This window comes from Microtus ochrogaster, chromosome 18, assembly GCF_000317375.1.
Source record: "Microtus ochrogaster isolate Prairie Vole_2 chromosome 18, MicOch1.0, whole genome shotgun sequence".
Lineage (NCBI taxonomy): Eukaryota > Metazoa > Chordata > Mammalia > Rodentia > Cricetidae > Microtus > Microtus ochrogaster.
In genome coordinates, this window is record NC_022020.1 from 53,527,553 (window position 1) to 53,542,611 (window position 15,059).

The 15,059-nt window shown below is 41.6% G+C and overlaps 2 protein-coding genes across 5 annotated transcripts in view; one reads left to right on the forward strand and one right to left on the reverse strand.

Annotated features, from left to right (window-relative positions):
* Window positions 1–13,080, reverse strand: part of Fam210a (family with sequence similarity 210 member A) — a 47,235-nt gene extending 34,155 nt beyond the window's left edge. For 2 of the 4 annotated variants that reach the window (XM_013349502.2, XM_005356238.2), the window contains exon 1: window positions 12,910–13,080. The gene's annotated coding sequence lies outside the window, so the exon portion shown is untranslated. Of the gene's footprint in view, window positions 1–12,219; window positions 12,616–12,909 lie in introns of those variants that run through there. The other 2 variants (XM_026783327.1, XM_026783328.1) reach the window with 2 other exon arrangements.
* Window positions 13,081–13,196: 116 nt separating this feature from the next.
* Window positions 13,197–15,059, forward strand: part of Rnmt (RNA guanine-7 methyltransferase) — a 24,985-nt gene continuing 23,122 nt past the window's right edge. Inside the window, exon 1 of the mRNA XM_005356239.3 lies at window positions 13,197–13,285. The gene's annotated coding sequence lies outside the window, so the exon portion shown is untranslated. The remainder of the gene's footprint in view (window positions 13,286–15,059) is intronic.

Sequence of the window (15,059 nt, forward strand, 5' to 3'; positions counted from 1 at the left end):
GAGCTGATGAGGGAGGGGGACTTGATTGGGGGAGGGGGAGGGAAATGGGAGGCGGTGGCGGGGAGGAGGCAGAAATCCTTAATAAATAAATAAATTAAAAAAATAAAATAAAAAACATTAAAAGTACAAATTTCAATGTAGAATAGTGATTACTGAGTTGGGAAAGGGTGTGGAAGAGGAATGACAGAGGGAAGTTAGATGGTGGATACCAAAATACGGACAGGAGTAAGTTCTAGTGTTCCACAGCACAGGGAAGGCAACTACAGTTTATAGTAACCAATCACTTACTTTTAAGAAATGCTGGCCAAAAAAGAAAATAAAAGGAAGGAAGGGAGTGGGGAGAGAAAGATGCTAATCACCTTGATCTGATCAGGGTATGATATGGGTACCTTCCTTTATGTTTCACAAATACTGTACTCCCTAAATCTTACAATTATTACGTAGTTAAGAAAAAATTCAGCTTGACATTCATGTCAGAAATATATTCTCAAATATACAAAAGTCGACAACACTGCAGAAGGTCTGAATATTTGTGTCCCTTGCATAGGAAATGCTACCTTGAAAGGTATTAGGATATGGGTCTTAAAAGTGATTGGTCAAAAGATCAGAGATCTCAAAATTGGAATAAGCACCCTTGTAAAGGAGACCCCACAGACTTTATCAACCTTTACCATGTAGATTTAAATGGAAAAGATGGCTATCTAGGAATCATGTGCAGGACCCACCCAAATATAACTGTCTGCATCTTCATCTTGAACTACCATCTCCAGAGAACTGTGAAAAAAAAATCAATTTCTATTGTTTCTAAACTATCTATCTAATGGTATTTCATTATAGTAGTTTTAATTCACAAAGATAACATAGTCTCCTCAAGAAAATTATCTCCATAGGAGACATGAAACAAACTAGTAACTTTGAAACACCAGCATTAAAAAGCTGACAGGAGTATGTTCTGCTGGGAAAGCAGATGGTACAGAGGACTTCGACCATATAAGTCAACCTCTGGGCACTTCATCTTGGTGCTATTGGCTTTCTCTAGCTCTCCCTTTCACTGCTAAGAGTCTAGAAATGTGAACAGTCAAAATATTCAAGTCTTAATGACTTGATCATATTCTTACTCCTACTGGCAAATTTAAACTGCAGTTATAAGAAAACCTCTTTCCCTACAGAGCAACTTTAGATTCTACAGGAGCTTTCTTTAAGTTTTACCTTCTTAATGTTAAGATCATCAACTTTCTTTCTTCTGTGCAATTTTAACTTTTGCTGTACTTGTATATGTATAGAACATATGTAGCAATAAGAATAACTTAAGAATGTCACTTTTGGTAGCATTTTATTCACAATTTCATGATATATTCCTTATTATGTCTCTTTCTGACCAATGCTCTAATGACATTTATTTTCAAAGCACATCTTAAACTACAATTAATACCAACATCACCCTATGTGTGATGTATGTATATAATCTGAATATTTCTAAAGATATAAATTAGCACAAACACATCACTGGTTCCTGAAAACAGTACTTGCGTGATGTCCTAGTTAGGGTCCTCACTACTGCTGTGATGAAACCTCATGACTAAAAACAAGTTGGGAAGGAAAGGGTTATTTGGCTTTTATACTTCAACATCATCGTCTATAAATGAAGAAAATCAGGACAGGAACTCAAGCAGGGCTGAAACCAAGAGACAGGAACTGGTGCAGAGGCCAATGACTGCGGTGGGACAGTTTTGTACTTGTCACTTACACTGTATTGTTTTAATGAAACAGTTGTCATCCAGACACAGAGCAAGCAAGATGAGAATGCCTCGTTGATAAAAGATAACAAGCCACATGGCTAACACAGATAAAAACTATGGGTTTATGTAAGTTATAAGAGTTAATAAGAAACCTGAGCTAATAGGCCAACCAGGTTATAATTAATTTAGACAGACCTCTGTGTATTTCTTTGAATTGAACGGCTGCGGGACTGGGCAGGACAGAAACTACTGTCAACAAATGGCACCAACGTGGACAACTACATCCATATAAAACCTGAGAGAGCTTGGGAAGTAACTCTAGACGCAAAAGAACACAGTTAAGCACAGTTTCTTGGTAGCAGCATTTTCTTGGGTGGCTCTGTTTGTTAGAGGCAAGCACGTCTCATTTAAGAAAGGCTTCCTGACTCAGCTTTAGCTGCAAAAACCTCACAGCCCTTTTAAAAGGCCCCACCACAAAACACTTAAATGGTGTTAATGAGTAGCTGACAGCATGCTTCTTGGTGGTGCCAGGGACCTTGAAACTCCATAGAGTTCTGGCAATAAACATGGCTCCTCTGGCCAGTACCTCCACCATGAGGCTAGACTCTCAGAAAGCTAAGAAATGGGATAGATCCAACCGTCAATGACACAGCTTTAATCTTATCTATATCACTTAGCAAATTAAAGACTCATGTGGTCGGAAAGAGAAATATACAATTAAGATAGAGTCAGATAAAAAAAAAACTTTAAATGGCTTACAGTGTGTTAAAAACATATGTAGGCTTGGGAAAAAAGAGAAAAAGGATAAAGTCCTTTTTAAAAAAAAAAAAGACAGTAGTTGGGTATAGTGCCTTCCAGCACTTCGGAGGCAGAGGCAGGCAGATCTCTGTGAGTTCAAGTACAGCCTGATCTACAGAGTGAGTTCCAGGACAGTCAAAGATATGCAGAGAAACCCTGTCTTACAAAAACAAAAATGCAAAATAAAAATAAAAGAAATAGAGTTGAAAATAAAGCCATGTAAAGATGGAAAATACACAGAGAGTCTGGATACCATATGTTATTGTGTTGTCTTTGAATTGTTTGAATGCTGAGGAATGAGCAACAGATGCTAAAAGACATTTAATTATAAATGCTGCTAGATTAACCCAACATCAATATTTTGAAAAGCCCTTACTTCAAAATTTAAGTCAAAAGATATGTTACTTTGGAGAAAAGATTTTTTGTTTCTTTCCACAGGAAATGAGAGGCTGTGGATTAATTCCAGGTTAAAAAAAATAAGGTTTGATAAAGGAAGATCCCCTGAGAAATCTCTGGTAGGAGCAGATGGCACAGATGTCTGAGTTCTACATCCTGAACAGTTTCAAGACTGCTGGCTAAGAAGATCAAGCCTCACAGAATACTCCAGTCAGGACTTGATCATAATTTTAAATCTTCTTTAGGTCCCCATAAGATTATCAGCACCCCCAATCAGCAGGAAGTAGCCTGGAAAGCTACACTTACATTCTCAAAAAAATGGATTATGGATATTTATATTTGTTTAGAGTATTGGTTACAAGTTGTTATGGATAATGGTCTGGAAAAAAAGCTAAACAAGGAGATTAGATTCAGAGTTCTTGTTTTGGAAAAAAAGGGGGGGGGAGTGCTTGGGACAATGGTCTTGTACCCTGTCACTCATATTGTTTAAATAAAACGCTGATTGGCTAATAGCCAGGCGGAAGTATAGGAGGGGCAACAGGGCAGAAGTAGAGGTGGGGCGATGAAAACAGAAGTTCTGGGAAAAGGAAAAGGAAACACTCAGTCTGCAGTCATCACTCTGCAGTCGTCACTCAGACCAAGAGGAAGCAAGATGAGAATGCCTTGCTGAGACCAAGCCATGTGGCTAACACAGACAAGAATTATGGATTAATGTAATTAACTAACTCTTACATAAGAGTTAGTTAATAAGAAGCCTGAGCTAATAGGCCAAACAGTTTATAATTAATGTAGATCTCTGTGTATTTCTTTGGTATCGGGTGGGACAGAAACTACTGTCAACAATGAAGGAGTGCTACTTACTGGCTTGTTCAACCTGTTTTCTTATAAGAATCCAAGACCAAGGCCAGGCGGTGGTGGCGCATGCCTTTAATCCCAGCACTCGGGAGGCAGAGGCAGGCAGATCTCTGGGAGTTCGAGGCCAGCCTGGTCTACAAGAGCTAGTTCCGGGACGGGCACCAAAGCTACAGAGAAACCGTGTCTTGAAAAACAAAACAAAAAAACAAAACAAAACAAAACAACAACAAAAAAAAGAATCCAAGACCAGCAGCCTAGGAATGGCACCACCCACTGTGGACTAGGCTCTTCCCCAACAATCACTAATTACAAAAATGCCCAACAGGCTTGCCTAGAGCTGGATCTTATGGAGTCATTTCTTCAATGGAGTCTCCCTCCACTCTGATGACTAGCTCTGTCAGTTGATAAACTAACCAGCAGAGGTGAGTACGACAGAGGAGCAGATGGCACGTCAGGCCAAAGCAGCAGCCCTACCATTTTCCTGTGCTGACACTCAAAGGGAATTAGGTCTGTTGCCCTTTCTCTACCTACTGCACCAGAGCCCTTTGCTGCTTCAGTTGTTAGTAGCAGCAAAGAACCACAGAACATCTAGCAAGCATCTCCTATTGCCTAGCATTACCCCCGTAAACTTCACTCTTGTAACCCATCTAGGGGTATGGACCAGAATGCCTTATTTTCTGTTTTACCTCTCGAGTTCTTACAATATACCAAAGCAAAATAGTCATAAATTGTCCTGTGTCTATTTACTCTAAATTAAAAACATTCATTCCTGGATGGAGAAAACATTTAAGTCTCAGACAGTTACAAGATTCATGAGGCTCCTCACTAAGATAGACTTGGGTATAATTGTTTCTTTAGTCTGTCTTCAGGTACTGCTATGTCTCACCAGGAAAAGTCATGAAAGTAAAATAAATGAATGTGTGTGGGTGTTTTATTGACCAAGCACTTAACAGTACACAGAGCTGTAACCCTTTAGCATGAAGAACAAATTTGTATAAATATGGCCACCGCCTTCAAGCAATTTATAATTTAGTTGTGAAAAGGTAAATATTCCAAGATTTGAGAAAGACTCATCAAGTATGAGTCACACGCCTACTGGATATTAAGGAGGAAAACAAAAACAATAAAAACAAAAAACCGAAGATGCGGTGAGCTCTAGTGATCAGAAGATGATTACCCAGGATACATTTGAAAGGCTAACTCAGACATAATAAAGAGAAAGAAGCATGGTTATCCTAGGTGCAGGCAGAAACGGCAGGTGGAATAATACAGAGAATCAATATGTAAAGATCTTTTGCAAGGTGTTATTTTTGGTTCATGGCTGTAGAATTTGTCTATAGGTTCTGCTGTAAGAGCCTATGAAAGTGTCTACCTATGACAGACAGGAAGCAAAGAAAGAGGGGTATGGAGACTAGGTACAACCTTCAAAGGCTTTCTCACAATGACCTACTTTCTTACTGGAGGTTCCCGCCACCTTCCCTAAACAGCACCACCTGTTGGGCATCAAGCACTCAGCACCTGAACCCGTGGAGGGCATTCCACACTTCAACTATAACAAAGGGCAATGAGAATTAAAGCTAGCATTGCAGTGTAGAATTGCAATGTACTTAAGGAATTACAGGAGACTTTGAATTTTTAGGAAACAAACTGATAATATGGATACTATGTTAAAGGCAGTACTTATATACAGAAATGGCAGAATGGGGAAAGCAAACTTGGTAGTTCTTGAAACTACATTTTATTTGTACAGAACTGTCCTAAACAATTATCTAACCTTTGATAATCAATTATCTTTGACCTTTGAGTTTTGTACACAGTAATCTTCTGACAACAAAACAAAATGACTCTAATTTAGAATTCTATAAGCAGAATTTCTGTATTAGTGAGTATTTTATGGTACTTAATACTAAGTTGCTCAGCTCTATCTATTGGGACAAAGCTTCAGAATATGGAGAAGATTGACACCAAGCATATGGGGGTGTTTTAAGGAAAGCAAGGCTGTGTGAAGATTATTACCATGGCTCTAATACGTACATAGTTACATTACAACATCATCTCTGGTTCAAGATTTAAAGGCCAATATCAAATCTCAAGTAGGTAAATTCCAGGTCATATAATCACTAATAAGATCTAGTGCACTTTTTTTTGGTGTGTATGAGTATGTGTGTTTGCATCCTTCTGTGGCTGAATACTTAGACAAAAGCTTCACATGAACAACTCGGAGCAGCTGTTAGTGCTCTCTGTAGCAATGGCTACGTTCTACATGCACTATGTACAAGGCAGGTGCTCTCACAGGCAGGTATCAGCACTTGGAGTCTAACTAGTATGACTTAAGTACCCCAAAATTTCAGCTTTACTTAAAAGACACAGACTTAAAAGTCACAGACTTCTGAAGCTACTGTAGACAGGAAAACTTCAGAGAATAACTAAAAACTAAATTAGATACTATGTTAACTGAACTACTCCACTCATCAGTGAAATGGATTCTTATCAGTTGCCTACTCAGAATACTTTTAGAAGCCCCTTTTAGGTAGTTTTATTAACTTTTTCTTAGCCTCAATATTGAAATCTGATTAAAACTCCACATGGGGGTGGGAGACCTGAAAGATAGCTGCTAAAGGCACTTGCAGCTAAGCCTGATGGCCTGATTTGGTCTCTGGAAGTGTAAGGAGAGAAAGTTGCAAATTATGTTTTGACTTTCATATTTATCCACTGGCTCACACGCACATATGCAAGGGCACATATACTCGAGTCCACAAAATGTGGGGAGAAGTAACAGTCGATGGGTTTTGATGCCTGTCAGCAGTTCAAAGTGGGCTTATGACAGAACAGTTTAAGGAATGGGAGGGTATTTCCTATGTATACAATGGAGACTACAGGAAGCTTGGCAGCTCTTCAGTGTCTAAGCCAACCTACCATGGGCAAGGCAGAGCTAGAGCTCTGGAACAACAAGAGTTTCCTTGCCCTTTAAACTTCGTCACTGTCTTTTTCCTTTACTGTTAGAGCCAACTTTAGTCCATTTCTGCTACCTGAAGCGGAAAGTAATGTACTGGTGAGGCCAGGTGAGCAGAGCCATCGTCTATCACTCTGACGCACTCCAAATACACAAAACTGCTATCTGCTTGGTTTTCCTCCTCACACTGCTGAACTAACTGTCTGGGCAACATTTATGGTAGAACGTCTTTTACACATGAACTGACGAAGGAGCATTTTTGAGTAAGATTAATGCTACCTGCTGCCTGAAATGTCAGTTTCATCAGTGCTTATTGAACTGTTTTAGCTTAGCCCAACTCTGTTGCAGATATATTGCGGAGAAAAAGCAAAATACAAAATCCTTAGAAATCTATCCAAAGTTTAAAAGAAAAGTTACATAGGTCAGACAAAGATCTTTTTTGAATGACAGACGAAAGAACAACAACAACAACAACAAAAACATATACTAGTGAGTCTTTTGATAATACAAAGGTTAACCAATTTGTATGAAAATTAGCAGGGGCCAGTGCACTAGAATATTATATCTAAAAAATTGTTTGGTAGGTTCATGAAAAAATTTTAGGTGGTAGTAGAGCAAAAGAGTTACCTAAAGTAGGAATGGTATTTCAGAAGCTAGAAATAGATACGGGTTCTTGCTATATCATTCATGGTTAAGAATTATTTTGAAAAAAGGGGGGGGAGGATCAGAATTGATGATTTTACTTTGCCCCAAATACTCTAGTGCCTTAATTTATTGACCTCTTATCTCACCCTATAACACACTTTAGCCACCCCATTTTATAAACATTTCATACATTTCTACTGGTAATTATCAGTAGCTATACTCCACCACGAACTCCTTCATGACCACAATATCCTACATGTCTGCCACTTCTTCTAGACTGCCATCGCAGTCTTTCTCATTTGGAGTCCCGCCTTCAGTTACCTGAGGAAGGGTGGAAAGCAAGGGAACGACAGTGACACGGGGGAAAGCCTGGGAGACGGAGGAGGCTACACTGCTGGGGCTTAACTGTTTTGACTACTGAGAAGGGAGGAAAAGGAGACTGACGAATGCATGCTGCCAGTCAGTTCCTTCTCCATCATACAGTCAAGGATCCCAGGAAGAGAACGGTCCACAGAAGACCATCCTTCCCAGCTCAATGTAATTAGGACAACCAGCTGCTGCAGAGCCAAAGGCCCACCTCCCAGGTGATTCTAGATCCTGTCAGGCTGACAGCAAGAGCCATCATGGCTCCCTTATTAGGAATATAATTCTGGGTACAAACCTTTCATCTCTCTCCTTCTCCCTTTCTTTTCCCGGTCATTCTGATGGCAGGACTGTTTCAGCTTGTCTGACTGGATCCCTGTTCCCCTTCCTCTTTTCAGTCTACCTTTAATTGGCACTTCCTGCATTCACTGAAAGGCTCTGTAGTTTAAGACTATTGTTTCGTTCCTAATTACCTGTTAGCATACTGTCCTAGTGGAGGGATCCATCAGCTGTAGTTGTTTCTGCAGATGCAGTCTATGCGAGAGTAGTACTGGGGATTGGGCCCCGTGTCCTGAGCACATATGTGGACGGTTTAGCTATTGAGCTGTACTGTTAGTGCACCTCAATCCTACTGTAAATCAGTTCTACTTGAATACAGAAAAGTCCTCAATTTGAAAGAATAGGGATTAAAATATCTAATCATGGACTGCACCCCAGATAAGTCCCAATAAACATAAGAAACATGAAAAAATCAAAGCAATGTGAGTTGATCAGAAAATAATTCAGTCTACAGTAGTGAATTCCACTGCAAGAGAGGTATGTGAAATCTCAAATAACTCAACAGAATGATTGTAAGAATGTTCAATAAAGTCAAAGATGACATGAGTAAACTGAATGATTTCAAAGAAAATTAAATAATCAGCTGAACAAAATAAGACAATATAGGATTTGAAAGGGGAAATTCAATAAAGAAATAGAAACCCTGGAGCTGGAGAGATGGCTTGTCCTGCATAAAGCCTGGAGTTCATATACCCAGAATCTATGTAAATGCTAGGTGGGCATGGTGGGTCACCTGGAATTCCAGCCTGGAAGGAAGGCAGAGAGGAGGTCTTCAGAGCAGCTGCCTAGCCAGACTCACCAGGTGAGAGCTGGGTTTGAGTGGGACGATGCCTCAATGAAAATGGCCAAGAATAGTTGAGGATGATTCCCACATGCTCACACATGTGCATGCTCACTCACACACAATGCAAACATGTATATACATAGGCATATCCAACACACACAAATGCATGAAAATGGGGGAAACAGACATAAAAAATAGGAATTTTAGAAAACCTCAACACTGTCAAAAAATTCAGTGGAAATTCTCACTAATAAAACAGATCAAATGAAAGACAGAACACGGGGTCCTGGAAACAAGGTAGATGAATTAAAACAGGCAAAAAAAAATAAGAACATGTGAGATCTATGGGACAACATCAAAAAGCCACGGTGCAAGGACAAGAACCAACACCCAGTGATGTCCACAAGGCCACACTCATACTCAATACACAATCACAGACATCCACATAACACATGTAGATGCCTCCACTGAGATATTTTAAAGAAGAAAAAAAACATAGCAAATATTGCTGTTTGTAGAAAAGGGAATCTTTATACACTGCTGATGAGAATGTAAAGCAATTCAGCAAATATAGAAAGAACTAAAAACAGAACTGCCATATTGGTTCAGTGATCCCACTCCTGGCAATATACACAAAAACTTCAAACCAATATACTACAAAGAGACCCCTTACGCTCATGTTTATTGCACCACTACTCACAACAGCCAGCTTTTGTAATTAGCCTAAGTGTACATTAACAGGTAAATAGTGGAGGAAATGGAACACATATACAAAATAGTTTTGTTTAGCCATAAAGAATGAGACTATGGTGGTGGCGCTGGGGAGCCTGTCAGTAGGTTAAGTGTTTGCCTGCATTTGTGAAGATCTGAATTAGACTTGCCAGGACTCATGTGAAAGCTGGGCCCAGTGGTGCCCGTCTCCAATCCCAGTGCCCCACAGTGAGATGGGAGAACACAGGAGAATCCCCAAAAGCTACTGGTACAACAAAGAGACCATGACTCCAAACAAGGAAGGCAAGGACTGACAGTGAAGGTTGTATTCTGACTTTCATAATCCTGCCTGCACTCACGTACACACCATAAATACACCCACTGCGCAAGTGTGCGCATACATACACATACACACACACAAGTATGAAATACTGTCATTTGCCTGGAAATGGTACAACTGAAGATCACTATGTTAAGTAAAAAAAACCCTGACCAAACAAGAAAAGTATTGTTGTTTTCTCTCACATGTGGATCCCAGCTTTTACAGATGAAAGCATTTACATATGTAAATGAGTATGTGTGACATGAAGTAGGCGTATCTTAGAAAAGGAAGGGGACAAGTAGGAGGGGAAGAAAGTAAAGGATTTAAAAACAGTAAACATGGTCAAATATATACTTATAAAGTATTTATGAAATCCATTATAATGACAATGACTTTACATATAAATATATGTATGTTTGGCTTTTCAAGACAGGGTTTCTCTTTGTAACAGAGTCCTGGCTGTCCTGGAACTCACTTTGTAAATCAGGCTGGCCTGGAGCTCATAGAATCTGCCTGCCTCTGCCTCCGGAGTTCTATGGTTAAAGGTGTGTACTACCACGCCCATCTAATAAAAATAATTTTTACAGTTACCCCCATAAACATTCTCAGTACAAAATCCACAGGAGCGATACATAAAACAAACAGGAAAGTTAGACACAAGCTTGAAACATTTATAACTCTAAGTTAAAATAGTGGTTGTTCTTGATAATAATCACCTTAAATCAACAGGTAACTACATCTACAAAATACCGAGATTATCTGATTAAATAGTAGGTACTGCAGCCTGAGTAGACATATTAATCATCACTCAGATTCTATTAAATATTCCTTTCAACCCTAGAAAAATTCTTTTTAAAAGAATATTTTATTTTCTGCTTTGAAGAAATGTCAACTTTCAGCTCGGCAGACATAGTTAATCAGGAGAACTGTCACTTTTTGGAGGGACTATTTAGAGAAACTAAACAAAACTCTACACTTTCTGTTCCTACAGAACAAGATCATTCTTAAGAAGTTTCAACATCTTCAAGATCATTCTTAAGACGCTCAACATCTTATCTACATGTTAGATACAATGTTTCAAACACTATATTCAATTTAAAAACAGAAACCACACATTAAAAGTGCACCTCGAAGAGATATATTCTTACCTTCTTACAAATGGTTTCAAACAAATTCTGTTGCATTTAAACATAAGATAAACACTTTCCTTCTCCGTGCTTCAGCCATTCATCAAGCAGGTACTATGTAGCAGGTGCTGTTTAAAGAACCCTAGCAAAGTCACTGAGGAACATGATGGCTCCAGTCTGGGCGGAGCTCATAATCTGGCAAAGAAACACCCTTAGCCAGCTGTTTTCTCTCCAAACGTGACAACTGGAGTGTTAAAAATTGTGAAAAGAGTTTCAAAAATCTGTGTGTTGGGCAACTTTCAGTTTTGAGTGTGACCTTCTTAGGACACCCTGTCTGATTATTAGCATAGAGGTCCTGGGTCCAAATCCTGGTGTCGTCATTTCCTAGACTGACCTTGGCAAAGAAGCTTAATCCTCATCTGTAAAACAAAATAACCCTAACTACCCTACTGGGTTACACAGGAAAATGAGCAAGGAATGTGTGAAATGGCAGGAAATAAGAAATTATCAGCTACTATTTCAACCCAGTTTCCAGAAAACCAGACAGCACTCAGACAAAAATGGGGATAAAGGTACCGCTGAGGACATTTTCATCTGTCACAGATAGTTCCTGCCCACTTTAATATGCCAAGAGTCCTTTCTCCAGCAAGTCATTTTATGTGCGTCAAAGTCTACAAAGAGGTAAAGTTTGTGTATCTCCTTCATAACATCAACTCATTATGGGAATAGAATAAACATGGCGTCAAGAGGCTTTAAAGCCATTAAGAGAAAAATTTAATACCTGTGTGGTCGGTGTCTGGCTGAATTGCCAGCATCTGGGAGGCCTGACACAAGAGGATCATGAGTTTAAGTCCAGCCTGAGCTACATAATGAAAGTCTGTCTTTAAAGTTTTTTAAAGTCAAAATTAGGCTAATTTTCTCTAAGATGACAATAGCAATTATCTGAGGGAAAACAGCAAAATAAAACAAGACTCAATTCCTGGATTCAACAACGCTTCAATGTGCAGGCAGCGAGCTGGGGCTCTACGACCCACAAGACCTTTCTTTGCATTGGTCAATACTCACGAGCGGAAATTAACTCTTAAACTGGATAATGGCAGATAGTAAAATACACAATCCCAGTTATCTGAAATAGATTTCTCATACTTGTTAAAAGGGAAGTCGTTTAAGGGTTGTAAAGGACTCACCAACCTCAGAAGGGCTAATGTCCACAAACTGCAAGTGGAAGCTATACACTGCAAAACTTGCCGACGCCAAGGCCATGCTAATAAAATTGCCGACGACTAGCAAAACACACTTTCAAAGCTGCTTTGGAAGGATCAAAATTGCTGACGAGCAACACAGGATACATTGCAAATCTGTGGGTTTTCCCACAACTTTGACGGAGGGATGGTGGGGCACGTTAATGTGCTGGTACCGTAAACTACCTCACTCCGCAGGAAAGATTCTAACCCTGACCCTCATCTTGGGGTGAAAGCCTGTAACGGTATGCCTCTCGGGAGCGTGGGGCCCGACTACAAACAAGGCGATAGGAAATGGCCCGCCAGTCCCAAAGGCGAAACTGTTGGTTATTTTGGAAAAGACACCCGGACTAGCAAGGACGGACGGAAGAGCAGGGCGTTAAGAACCACAGCGCGAGAGGGTGAAAAGCGGTGCCAGGGGGAGTGAGGTCTGCCAGGACTCCTGAAGGACCCGGGACAGGGGTGACCTCTTTCGAGCGGCTCCGGCAGGGGGGTGCTGACGACTCCCGCCTGCAGGAAGGAGGCCGCCACTCGCCGTGCGCGGCGCGCCCCGCTGCCGTCAGACCCACGCCCGCGGTGAAGGTGCCCCCTCCGGCCCCCTCCCGGAGCCCCACGGCTAACAGAGACCCAGGCTACCTCTCAGGATGTGGGAGGGGGGGTCTCCACGGAATCCCGCCGCACGGGCCGGAAGACTCTGCCTCGCCAAGGCGACCCGAAAGCGTGGGGCAGCGTGCCGTGTCGCAGGACTCAGGCCAGCGGTAGGCCTCCACCGCCCTGGCCAGCCGCGCCCACTAGCAACGTGCTCCGACCCTCCGTGCCCGCTCGCAGGTCCACAGGGCACGCCGCCGCGCTAGGAACCATGGGACTCGTAGTTCCGGCGCGGAGGAAAAAAACGCTCCTGGGTCTGGCTCTCCAGTTACAAATCCCGGGCGCACTCCCCGGAAGTGACGTAACAAGGCACGCGTGGCGCCGGCCGGCGTTTCCGCAAACAGAATCGTGGATGTCTGTGTGGGTGAGTGTGGCGTTCGGCGTTCTGGCCTGTCCTTGGTTCTTTGTCTTTAGCGCTCCTAGAGCACAGCCAGGCCGAATGTCCGCACGCCTGGCTGGGTTCGCTTTCCTTCTGCCTCCTCCCTCCCGTCCCTGCCTCGTGGGGTTTATTGTGCCCGTAGCCGGAAGCAGTGTGAACGGTGCTTGTCTTGAGACGGTGGGCACTGTTGCTCCTGGCCACGCTAGTCCAGGGAGGAGAAGCTCCGGTGCTTCTGCTCTGGCCGAGGGGCTGTGCTGAGGCTGCGATGGGCCGGGTGTGGTGGTGGGAGGCAAAGATGGTTTGTTCTGTCCGGAGCAGTGCTGTAGGAACCTGAACCAGAGGTTGAGTAACAGCTGGGCCAGGGGTGGGGGTGGGATGAAGTGGAGAACTGCTTGCCCTCACCACTTTTCTGTTTCTTTGATTTGTACCCCGGCTCTAGACAGTCAAGGTGGTTCGTCGAGGTCATGCTTGCCCGTTAGCTAGCAGGCAGAAACTGGGATAACCAAGAAAAGTGATATACTTTAGGGGCGTAACCGAATATATACATATATAATATACGGAGGGTCATAGCCTTTGCATACCCCAACAAGCGTGTTTCTGCCACCTCAGTAAACCAATTAAAAGAGCCTAGTTAATAATGAAAAGCAGAAAAAGGAGGCTTACTCTGTGTGACACATTGGGAAGCAGCACCGAGAACCAGTCCATCTTTGTGGGTCCTGAAATGAGGGTGAGGTCTAAATAGGGGGCAAGAAAAATGCAGTCTGGCCAAGGTGTGGGTCCCGCCTACGTTTCCCATCTTTCCCTCTTTCTGTAAGGTGTTCTCACTCTTTTGCCCACCTGGCTTCTTTCCCTCGTCTCAGCATAAGATTCCTAGAGGAAATAGTCATTGATATTCTATCGTCTGTGCCTCTGCTTCGTGTGCTACCCCCTCCCCCATCTTCATTGTTTCAACAATTTAATAGATCAACACACCTTGGTATCTCTTTAGAATATCTTGATTTCTGTGAGGCAAGTTAGTGTGATTGCAGCCAGGTCAAAATACCCATCTCCACGTCGGTCTACTGTTTACCATAAATTCTTCTCTATTGTTCCATCGTGATATCTGTCTTTCAAGTATTTTCATTATTATCATTGTTTTATTATTATAATTATTGCTGCAAAGCTAAGTCTTAAAGCTAGAGCCTAGAGAATGCTCTTGTGAACCAGAATTCCTAGAAGGAAGCTGTGCCTACTAAGCTCTCGACTGATTTTTAGAAATGGAGTGATTCGGATAAAAATGGAGTGTTGCCGGTCCAGATCCTACGGATCTTGGCCCATCTCTAGCCTCCTTACTAGACACTCTGCTCTGTATGCGACCTAACATTTTGTGACCATTAGGTAAATCTTTAGGAATGTATACACAGACCTCTGGTTCTTACCAACTAAAAGGCCAAGGATTCTGTCAGATAGCACTTGGGTCCTATAGCTGAGATTTCCTTTTCTGTGATCCACCTACCTGGTATTTCCACCAATGTATTTGAGATTTAGGATTCTCTTCTGTTAGTATAAAATTTGCTGGAACTGTTAGCATGTTAGAACATGGAATTTGAGTAACCTAAATCAGTGTCCCTTAGCCACTGTCACACAAATTTGGCTCCAGAATAAACTATCTCCTATCCTCTTTGAGGTAAGAGCTATTGCTTTCTTGTATATCAAATAAAGTACTCTATAATTGAGCTGTTTAACACATAAATCTAGACATTCATAACCATTTTGTAGG